General features: G+C 51.6%; 1 protein-coding gene across 1 annotated transcript in view; it reads left to right on the top strand.

Annotated features, from left to right (window-relative positions):
- The first annotated feature begins 6,542 nt into the window (after positions 1-6,542).
- AGPAT1 (1-acylglycerol-3-phosphate O-acyltransferase 1) overlaps positions 6,543-10,862 on the top strand; it is a 43,781-nt gene continuing 39,461 nt past the window's right edge. Inside the window, exon 1 of the mRNA XM_018555864.1 lies at positions 6,543-6,735. The gene's annotated coding sequence lies outside the window, so the exon portion shown is untranslated. The remainder of the gene's footprint in view (positions 6,736-10,862) is intronic.

Here is a 10,862-nt window from a genome sequence, read left to right as displayed (position 1 = left end):
CGGGGGGGGGGGGGGGAGTTATTTTTTACTATGTAAAGGGAAAAAAAGGCCAAAATCCATTTTAATAAACTTTTAATTTTGTTATAACATCAGTTAAGTTATTATTAATATTGCTATAAATCATGGCAAATAAATGCCAGGACAGTATGAAAATGAACTCCTTTTGGAAAGTAGACACCCCAGGGTGATCTCATTTTGTGCCACAATTTTTGGGAAATGAAGAAACATGCCGGTATTGAGGGAGGAGGTGAAGGGGTTAATGTATGGGTCACATACAATGGCGGAGTGGGAATTAGATGGTGAATGTTTGGATGTGCAGGATAAGGGAAGTGAAGGGGTTAATATACAGGTCAGACCGGAGGCAGAATGGAGCTGATATATACTGGAAAGAGGGGGGGGGAGGGGAAATGGTCAAAAATGATTCAGAACCTTTATTATTTGTGGCTGTAGCTTGTTTTCATCATGAACACATGACTCATTCATTAATTTATTAGTTCTCATTGTCTCCCATTCCTCCTTTCACCAATCACAGTGATCACAAGGCACAGAGCCGGTCTGATCAGATTCATGTCTATAGCTGATGCTCACCGCTGTCTCATGTACTAGGGCTATAAACGATATAAATCCAATTTATGTGCACCAAATGCCTTTGTAGACCCAGATATTACCTTGTTAAAGTAGCAGTGAAATCACCACTGTGCTGTACATAGCCTGTGCAGAGAGCAGAGCTGTGGAAGGGGCTCAGTAGTCCCACCCACTACAGGCTGCTTGTAGAGAACTACAGGATGGGGCGGAGACAAGACCAGTCATCCTGCACAAGGAGAGAGAGCAGCAGTGACCAGTCTTTATTACAGGAGGGGGCGGAGACAAGACCGGTCACCCTGCACAAGGAGAGAGAGCAGCAGTGACCGGTATTACAGGAGGAGGCGGAGACAAGACCAGTCACGCGGCACAAGGAGAGAGAGCAGCAGTGGCCGGGACTTGATTACAGGAGGGGGCGGAGACAAGACCAGTCACCCTGCACAAGGAGAGAGAGCAGCAGTGACCAGTCTTTATTACAGGAGGGGGCGGAGACAAGACCGGTCAGCCTGCACAAGGAGAGAGAGCAGCAGTGACCGGTCTTTATTACAGGAGGAGGCGGAGACAAGACCAGTCACGTGGCACAAGGAGAGAGAGCAGCCGTGACCGGTATTACAGGAGGAGGCGGAGACAAGACCATTCACGCGGCACAAGGAGAGAGAGCAGCAGTGGCCGGGACTTGATTACAGGAGGGGGCGGAGACAAGACCAGTCAACCTGCACAAGGAGAGAGAGCAGCAGTGACCGGTCTTTATTACAGGAAGCTCCAAGTCTCACACTGGATTACTGCACAGATCTGGCAGAAATACACATGGGTTCAGAATACACTGACTCTTGTAGAGACAATATTTGGTCATCCCGGAGTTCAGGTTCAATAAAGTTGCAACAGTATAATTGACGGGATTTGGAGGGTGTCCCCAGATTCATGTAGGAGCTGTACCCGCACTCTTATTACAGGGTGCGCTACATACAAATAAATGGAGTCTGATCTATCAGTGCTGGCGGGATCTCTCACTGAGCCTGGTGACAGATTAACTCATCGCACTCTGTATCACCTGACTATTGGCTAACCGATGGACATGTGATTGGCAGATGTGACCTTTGACTGATATATGACATTGTGCAACCTTCGGAATTGTGATGTTGCTATTAAATGCAGCCAGCGTGACGCTTTGATGTGGACGTGAACCTCGGGGGGTCACAATGGCGTCCATTGCCTGGTTCAGGGGTGCACAAGCTGAAGACACTGCACCGTTTAGGTTCCGAGGGATGAACTGGACTGGAGATCAGAAGCCATGGCCCCATAGAGGTTGCCTACAGGGGGGTTCGAGTACATTAGGAGGCAGATCGGTGGAAAGGGTTAAATGGAGAAGGCAGAACGCATGTAGCTGCAGCTCATGGAGTCAGACATGGGCCTGTCGCATTTAAAGCTGAGCTCCGGCCATGCTGAAAAATGTGACGGCTTAATCCGCCAAGAGATTTCCGGTCCTTTTCAGGCAGCTTTGGGATTCAGCTATGCCTGCCATGCTACATAGTCAGGTGGGTGACCTCACTTTTCTTTATGACAGATAAACAATGTAGCTTGGCCACTACTTTGTGCTGATTGAGGCTAGGTTCACACCTGCACTACACCGCACGACAACTGGGACGCGTGTCCCGGGATTGTGCGGTCCCGCACAATGCAGGCAGCGATTGCCGCGCGGCCCCATCGATTTCAAAGGGGTGACATCCGCATGGCAATCGCGGAAAAAAGGCACATGTACCTTCTTTTTGCGATACATGACGCGCGGCGCGACTGGGGTGCCATTAGGAAATAAGGGCACCCACATCGCAATCTGTTCACACCTTGGCGACTCCTGACCACGCTGCAATCCACGCGGAATCGTGCACAATTGCCGCGCGGTGAGGTGTCGCCTAGGTGTGAACCTAGCCCACACAGCGAGGGATCAGCAGCACGCCGGTCGACCCTGCGCTGCCATCACTTTCCTAAGCCCAGGTTGGCAGCACGCTGCAATGCATTACAACCCTAAGGTGCTTATAATGCTGTCCCAGTGTCCCCCCCATGGGGTGCTGGGGATTATGGGGAGCTGGTATACAAAACATTCAGGTACTTATATTGGCATTTATTGAAAAATAAAAAATGTTCATGAATACATATGAATTGAAGGATGGCTGGAGTTCAGGGGACCAACTATCATTTTCATCCACCTTACCGCACACACTACAATCTGATTGTTCAATCTGCTTTAGATTTACCAACAAGTATGTAGTACAAGAGCCGGCAGGATTGGATAGAAGCTCATTGCGTACATTAGGTAGGTCCTCATCTTGGTGATGGACGCCGGCAGAGAGAGGACCGGACGTTCACCTGGCGGGATAAGGTATGCCGCCGGGTCCCCTCCTCTCTCTCCTGCAGCTGTCGGTCCATGACCGAGTGCCCGACTTTTCAGAGAGGGTGACACCATAATAACTGTCAGTCATTTTGGTGTCACCCGGGTACGGGACGCACCCCCCTTGTGACGCCACTGATTTTGGTAAATCTAAAGTTAATTGTACAGAGCCTGTATGGTCAGAATCAGGGGCATCCCGAGGCTGGGTGTCGACCGGAGCAGATACTGGGTGACACCCCGCCGTGACGTCACCGCGCATGCCCGGTCATCTTTTTGATACTTCTTTTGATACATCTTTCTGATCACCAAGATGGACGCCGGCAGAGAGAGGAGGGGACGTTCACACGGTGGGATAAGGTATGCCGCCGGTCCCCTCCTCTCTCTCCTGCAGTTATCGGGCTCTCTGTCCATGACCGAGTGCACGACCTTTCGAAGGATCCCCTTCATCAGGCCTGATGAAGGGGATCCTGTGTGACCCCGAAACGTTGCAATAAGTGTACTGTTGCATGATACGTCAATAAAAAGACGTTATTCTATCTTGGAGTGCCGGTGTCCATAATTTCTTTATACTACTTAGACGGTGGCCAGCCGTCGACTACTGATGCACCCAACCTATTACTATGGATTAGCGGTAAGGAGTGCAATGGGTACATGGACTGCTTTCGCAGGGGGTGACACCAAAATGACTGGCAGTCATTTTGGTGTCACCCCTCTAATGGTGTCACTCGGGTGCTGGACGCACCAAGCCTATTTGTATGTCACTATGGCTATTCACCTGCAATGTGCTTTTGAACTTGTTATTCCAGAAGAGTCAATTTCCTAGCACAGCCCCCCCTGCATTTAATAGCCCTCTTTTCTTGTGTCAGTGTCTACTGCCTGTGCTGGCCCAGCTTCATCCCTCACCTCCCTACATAACCTTTTTTGTAGCTAAAGGGGAATACTATAGAACAGAGGTAGGAAACCTTGGCCCTCCAGCTGTTGTTAAACTACAAGTCCCATGAGGCATTGCATGTCTCTGACAGCCAAGGCATGACTCCCACAGGCAGTTGCATGGTGGGTTTTGTAGTTCCAGCACAGCTGGAGAGCTGAAGATTGGCTATCCCTGATAGAGCAGAGGTAGGCAACCTTTGCATGCAAACTGCTGTGGAACTACAAGTCCCATGAGGCATTGCAAGTCTCTAACAGCCACAGGCATGACTCCCACAGGCAGATACATGGTGGGATTTGTAGTTCCAGCACAGCTGGAGTGCTGAAATTTGGCTACCCCTGATGTAGAGCAGAGGTAGGCAACCTTTGCGTGCAAGCTGCTGTGGAACTACAAGTCCCATAAGGCATTGCAGGTCTCTGACAGCCACAGGCATGACTCCCAGAGGCAGAGGCACGATGGGATTTTATAGTTTCAGCACAGCTGGAGTGCCCAGGTGGTAGTGTGTCCCCAGAGTGACAGCTCCGGGTCTTCTGGGACTTGCTGACATCCCATCCAAGATGGCGGCGCCCAGCAGGAGAGAGGCTTTTACAGGTAACATTCATAAAATGCGTTAAATGCAGATTTAATCTTACAGGAAGATTTGTTGTCGTGAATGGGTCTCTTTACAAGGCTCTGGCAGTGAAAGGGTTAAGCACAATCATTGACGTGCGGGCTGCGTTCTTTATGTTTATTTATATTTCTCTCTTTCTTTCTGACAGATTGACTTCAAAGGCTCCAAGGAAGCCGGTGACACGCTTGCCGCCCGCGCTGACTGCCATGAACGAGCTGCAACCTGCGTGAACAAGGTAGGCTGCAGGTACCGGCTTCAAAACTCAATGATCAAGCAAGCAGGTTTAACCCCTTGTTGGTAACCGCCTTCATTGTAAACTAGGCGGTTGCCTTCGAAGGGTTAAACCTCTTGCCGATGGGCAATTCCCATGCTGCGTGCCGCTGAAAGGGTTACAGGGACGGAGCAGGTGCAGCAGCCGGTGGGGAAGATCAGAGCTGCCAGGGATCAGGGTGCATTAAAGGCTAAGCACAGCAAAAGATCAGGGACCACAATGCCCTGCAGGCGTCCGGGACTACACTGCCCATAAGGCTCTGCTGTAGCTCCTCCCTCTGGGTGACTGTGCCTCTTCATCCATCTGCAGATAGCATTGGGCATCTCGGAGGCTTTCTATCATCCTCTCCTGCCGTGCTGGGGTCTACCCCCTTTAAGCCACGTCTTGCCGCCCCCTTCTTTTGCATCTGTGCTGTGCGCTTCTCCCTTTTCCCCCCCAGACCCCCTCCCTCCATTGTCCCTTTCCCTCCCCTTTTTTTTTTTTAAATCCCCCCCCCCCCTTTCCTATGCTGTCATTGTATGTAGTGTGATCTCTTCCTCCCACCTGGTTCTCCTTTTCCTTCCTGTCCACCTCTACGCTCTCCTTCCCCCTCCCCTCCATTGCCATTCCTGTCCGTTGCCCCTCCATCATCAACCTCGGTGGGCCCGCAAAGACTGCTGTTCTTGGAATTGGATCCAACCTTCTGCCTTGGATAGGCAGGACAGGGGCCCCCTCCATTTATTCCGTTAGTAATGGGTTAATTGTTGCTGTCTGATTGTGACCGTTATGTCAGCCTGGCAGGGAGGGGCGGAGGGAGAGAAGACTAGTACGGTGATGTTGGTGAAAAGTTAGTGAGGACTGGATGGGACCGGAGTGAGGGTGGAGGGGTCAAAGGTGAGCAAAAAGTTATTGCACTTGGTGGTTGTGGGTCGGGGGGGCAGTTAGAATGTTGGGGAGAAGGGGAACTACAAGGGGCGCGTGTGGTGCTGGGGAACTACAAGGGGTGGCGTGCGGTGCTGGGGAACTACAAGGGGCGGCGTGCGGTGCTGGGGAACTACAAGGACCAGGGTGCAGTGTGCTGAGGAACTGCAAGGTCCAGCAGGCGGTGCTGGGGAACTACAAGGGGCGGCGTGCGGTGCTGGGGAACTGCAAGGTCCAGCAGGCGGTGCTGAGGAACTACAAGGACCAGGGTGCAGTGTGCTGAGGAACTGCAAGGTCCAGTAGCCGGTGCTGAGGAACTACAAGGACCAGGGTGCAGTGTGCAGAAGAGCTGCAAGGTCCAACAGGCGGTGCTGAGGTAATACAAGCACACTATGTGCTGCAACTTAAACGTGTCCTGATGAGGAACCTAAGCCAACCTTACTTGGGCACTTCAAGAGCCAGCGTATCATGCAATACGACTACAGCGTGCCATGATGAGGAACTAAAGCCAACTTGCTTGGAAACTTCAAGAGCCACCGTGTCTGATTAAAGAACTACATGTCACATCCCCTCCCCCATGTGCCTTGACACCACACTGGCCTTTGTAGATTTTTGAGTGCACCTCTCTATCTGGTGGGCCATGCTGGTACTTGTAGTTCCACCTTATCTGACCTGGCATTGACAAGTTCCTTAGCAATTGGGGGTCCAGGTCTGGCTTTGGAGGGTCAGGGGGAGTAATCTGGGCCCGGGTTTATGGGGGAAAGTGAAGCCCCTGGGGCACAGAGGAGCCAGCTGTCACATTCGTGGAAAGAGGAGGGCGCAGAGCGGACTGGAGGAGGGGGCAGAGAGAGGAAGTGAAGGGGAGATAGGAGATGTGTGTCAGTGTGTAGCATTGTGTCACCCTGTGCAGACATACATCACATATCACTGCTCCTGTAGGAGTCTACAATGTATCAGGGGCTGGATCACCGCCTCCAATCCTTTCTCTTCTCTCATCCCAGGCATCGCTGAAGCACAGCAGGAAGAGCACAAGCCTGACTGGGACCCTCCGCGTTCAGGTTAGTCATGGTGGCCACAGAAATGGGCACGACTGCTGCGTCGTATCTGCAAATTCTATCATCTTATATACCGGAGGGGAAGGGGTGTATGTAACGGAGGGGGAGGGGCACACCAGATGGCATGCAACAGAAACCTGCCACGGCGCTATGTTAAGGATCTGAAGACGTGAAATGATGTTTCCTTTAAACTGACAATCCTGTTATTGTGTGTGTGTGTGTGTGTGTTTTTTATTTTCTTTTTTTCCCCCATTTGTTGTTACATAATGTTTCCTGAATGATGGATTCCAGTCTTTGTGTAGCTCAGCCAGGATGTCATGGGACCGCAGGGTTTCCAGAGGTTCCCTGAGCCATGGCTGACTGACCTCATCTGATGGTGCCCACATAGTGCCTTGTCTAATGCCACTTATCTGTCTGTAAGGGGGGCATTCTGACTGCTAATGTGAGGGGGGCATCCTTCCCACTGACCACCTCTGTAAGGAGGGGGGGTATTCTTCCCACTGACAATGCAAGGGGCATCTTTCCCACTGATCTCCAATGTGAGGTGGATTCTTCCCACTCGCCTCCAATATAAGGGCATTCTTCCCACCCACCGCCAATGTAAGGGGGAGGCATTCTTCCCACTCGCCCCCAATATAAGGGGAGGGGGACATTCTTCCCACCCATCGCCAATGTAAGGGGGGCATTCTTCCCACTCGCCTCCAATATAAGGGGGGGCATTCGTCCCACCCACCGCAAATGTAAGGGGGAGGCATTCTTCCCACTCGCCCCCAATATAAGGGGAGGGGGACATTCTTCCCACCCATCGCCAATGTAAGGGGGGCATTCTTCCCACTCGCCCCCAATATAAGGGGGGGGCATTCTTCCCACTCACCGCCAATGTAAGGGGGGTATTCTTCCCACTCACCGCCAGTGTTAGGGGAGCATTCTTCCCACTCGCCCCCAATATAAGGGGGGGCATTCTTCCCACTCACCGCCAGTGTTAGGGGTGCATTCTTCCCACTCACCGCCAATGTAACGGGGGACATTCATCCCACTCACCGCCAGTGTTAGGGGAGCATTCTTCCCCCTCACCGCCAATGTAACGGGGGACATTCATCCCACTCACCGCCAGTGTTAGGGGAGCATTCTTCCCCCTCACCGCCAATGTAACGGGGGACATTCATCCCACTCACCGCCAGTGTTAGGGGAGCATTCTTCCCCCTCACCGCCAATGTAACGGGGGACATTCATCCCACTCACCGCCAGTGTTAGGGGAGCATTCTTCCCCCTCACCGCCAATGTAACGGGGGACATTCATCCCACTCACCGCCAGTGTTAGGGGAGCATTCTTCCCCCTCACCGCCAATGTAACGGGGGACATTCATCCCACTCACCGCCAGTGTTAGGGGAGCATTCTTCCCCCTCACCGCCAATGTAACGGGAGCATTCTTCCCACTCACCGCCAGTGTTAGGGGGGCATTCTTTCCACTCACAGCCAATGTAAGGGGGGCATTCTTCCCACTCACCGCCAATGTTAGGGGGGGGCATTCTTTCCACTCACCACTAATGTAAGGGGGGCATTCTTTCCACTCACCACCAATGTAAGGGGGGGCATTCTTCCCATTCACCGCCAGTGTTAGGGGAGCATTCTTTCCACTCACCGCCAATGTTAGGGGGGGGCATTCTTTCCACTCACCACTAATGTAAGGGGGGCATTCTTTCCACTCACCACCAATGTAAGGGGGGCATTCTTTCCACTCACCACCAATGTAAGGGGGGCATTCTTCCCATTCACCGCCAGTGTTAGGGGAGCATTCTTTCCACTCACCGCCAATGTAAGGGGGGTATTCTTTCCACTCACCACCAATGTAAGGGGGGCATTCTGTCCACTCACCACCAATGTAAGGGGGGCATTCTTCCCACTCGCCGCCAATGTTAGGGGAGCATTCTTCCCACTCACCGCCAATGTAAGGGGGCTTTCTTCTCACTCACCGCCAATGTAAGGGGGGGGCATTCTTCCCACTGACCGCCAATGCAAGGGGGGGGGGATTCTTCCCCCTCACCACCTAGCTAGCTTTGTTAGCTTCCCACTAACTACTATTGTAAGGGACATTCTTCCCACTGACTACCGTTGAATTAATTTTAGCAGAGGTTCCCTGAGATATAATATTGAGAGAGGCTGGCACAGACTGATAGATGCAGATGTGTGTGTTGTATGAGTAAACCTGTAGACACATTTGTTCTGCTATTGCGTGTGTATGTCTTCTATGAGGGTTTTTTCTATATTTATACACACCATTGTGTGTGTGTGTGTGTGTGTGTGTGTGTGTGTGTGTTTTGTGTCTCTCTGATCTGACGGTCTGACATGACTCTTGGGGAGGGTCGGGATGGATTGGGCTGCCCTAGGTGATGATAACCACTTATCATTGATAGTGCTTAGTATTGCAGACATTTCCCATCATGGTGGTAAATCACTCTCCTTACGAAGAGAAGGGAAGTACTTCACCTTATTTTTGCTTTTGGCAGTATGGTGGGTACCAAGACCCCTGGCTACAAGCAGATACAGTGGTGAACACATGGCCCCCCCGGGTGACTATATGGTAGAAGTCTGGTGTTTCTGTGTTAGTCAAGCAGGAAGTATAGGAGGGGGTCGCTGCTCGCCACCAGGTTACAAACCAGGAGCACTGTTAGAACTCCCATTTCTGACGTGCCCAAGAAGTCAGCAGAAGGGGTTCCCAGCACCCATGTGACTCGCAGCTACTATAAGGGCCCATTCACACCAGCAGGTGTCCGTTGTGCTCTGTATAACCATTGGGGTGTGATGGGTAGGGGCGGTGTGATGTGTTTTTTGAAATGTTACAAAATGAAGTTTTCTTCAACTCCTATTCACCATAATGTGTTACATAAACCTGCATCCTATCCAGCAGTACGTTGAAGTGAACTGAACCAATAGGAGATGAGGCAAATCGCCATGCCTATGCATTTGGGAACCCTGTCCAATAGGGCTGGTGTGAACGAGGGCCAAATGGGCCCCAAAGTCCTGACAAGCCCTTGCCAGCTACATAGTTTTCACACATGGCCTGTCTGCCCCTGTGCAGATCTGTCACCACCCATCGCTCCTGGTAAGACAGCTGCCCATGTGTACCCACTTCTGCCCATGTATATGGAGTTTCCTCATGCAGGGCTGGATTTCCACTCTTTGCTGCCCCAAGGCCAGGTACCTCAATGTGCCCCCCCCCCACCTATGGAGAATGGCATGGGTGGAGAATCCTGGATTGCTGAGATTTGTAGTCTTCAGCCAGTTGCCATTATCTCTCTTTAATTATACATCAATGTAGTATGGCAATCGGCTATAGAGGATTATAGATCCCATCAATCCATGATTCTACGGCAATTATACAGGGCTTCATGCAGATCTCACCATGGCTGTGTTTGGCTCTCAGCAGGGAGGCATGCAGATCTCAGCAGGGATGCTCAGGACCTCAGGCAGCCAAACTTCCTAAAAAGTTTAAAGGGCCAGTACCAGCTGCGCCGCCCCTCTACTCCCTGCCGCCCTGGGCCATGTCCTCGGTGACCTTGTGCGGTATCCAGCCCTGTCCTAATGCAGGTGATGTTGTATTTGTGTATGTTTTGCTTAAAGGAGAACTATGAGGTGAGTGCTTTGCTTTTCACTTATCTCATAGTTCTAGCCGACCTGTGACAATGAGACTGTCACAGGTCGGCTCAGTAGATCGGGAGGTGAGCGAACATATACCGGCGTTCGCTCACCTCTCGATCCTGTCACGGCTTTCTGCCGTGACAGGAGAGGGGCTGGATTCCCCCCCTCCCCGCTCCACCAGCGCTGACTGGCGGAGAACTATGGGGAAAAGCCTTAACCCCATAGTTCTCCTTTAACATATGGTATACTGAGCTTAGGGTGACGGGAGAACGCTAGTTTGTGTCCTCCCGTTACCCTAAGGAGAACTATGGGGAAAAGCCCTGACCCCATAGTTCTCTACGTTTTTTGGGTTCTAGTTTCTGTTTGTTGGGGAAACATTTTTCGGACTTGTTTTGTTATGATCTGTTAAGGAATCTGAGAAATGTCTTCCTTCACTTAATGGGACTTCTATAGTAGGGCAAAGAGCAAAGCACAGTCATCCATAGTGACC

Source organism: Nanorana parkeri, unplaced genomic scaffold (assembly GCF_000935625.1).
Source record: "Nanorana parkeri isolate BGI_ZX_2015 unplaced genomic scaffold, ASM93562v1 scaffold215, whole genome shotgun sequence".
Taxonomy (NCBI): domain Eukaryota; kingdom Metazoa; phylum Chordata; class Amphibia; order Anura; family Dicroglossidae; genus Nanorana; species Nanorana parkeri.
This window is presented reverse-complemented; position numbering and strand designations above follow the sequence as displayed.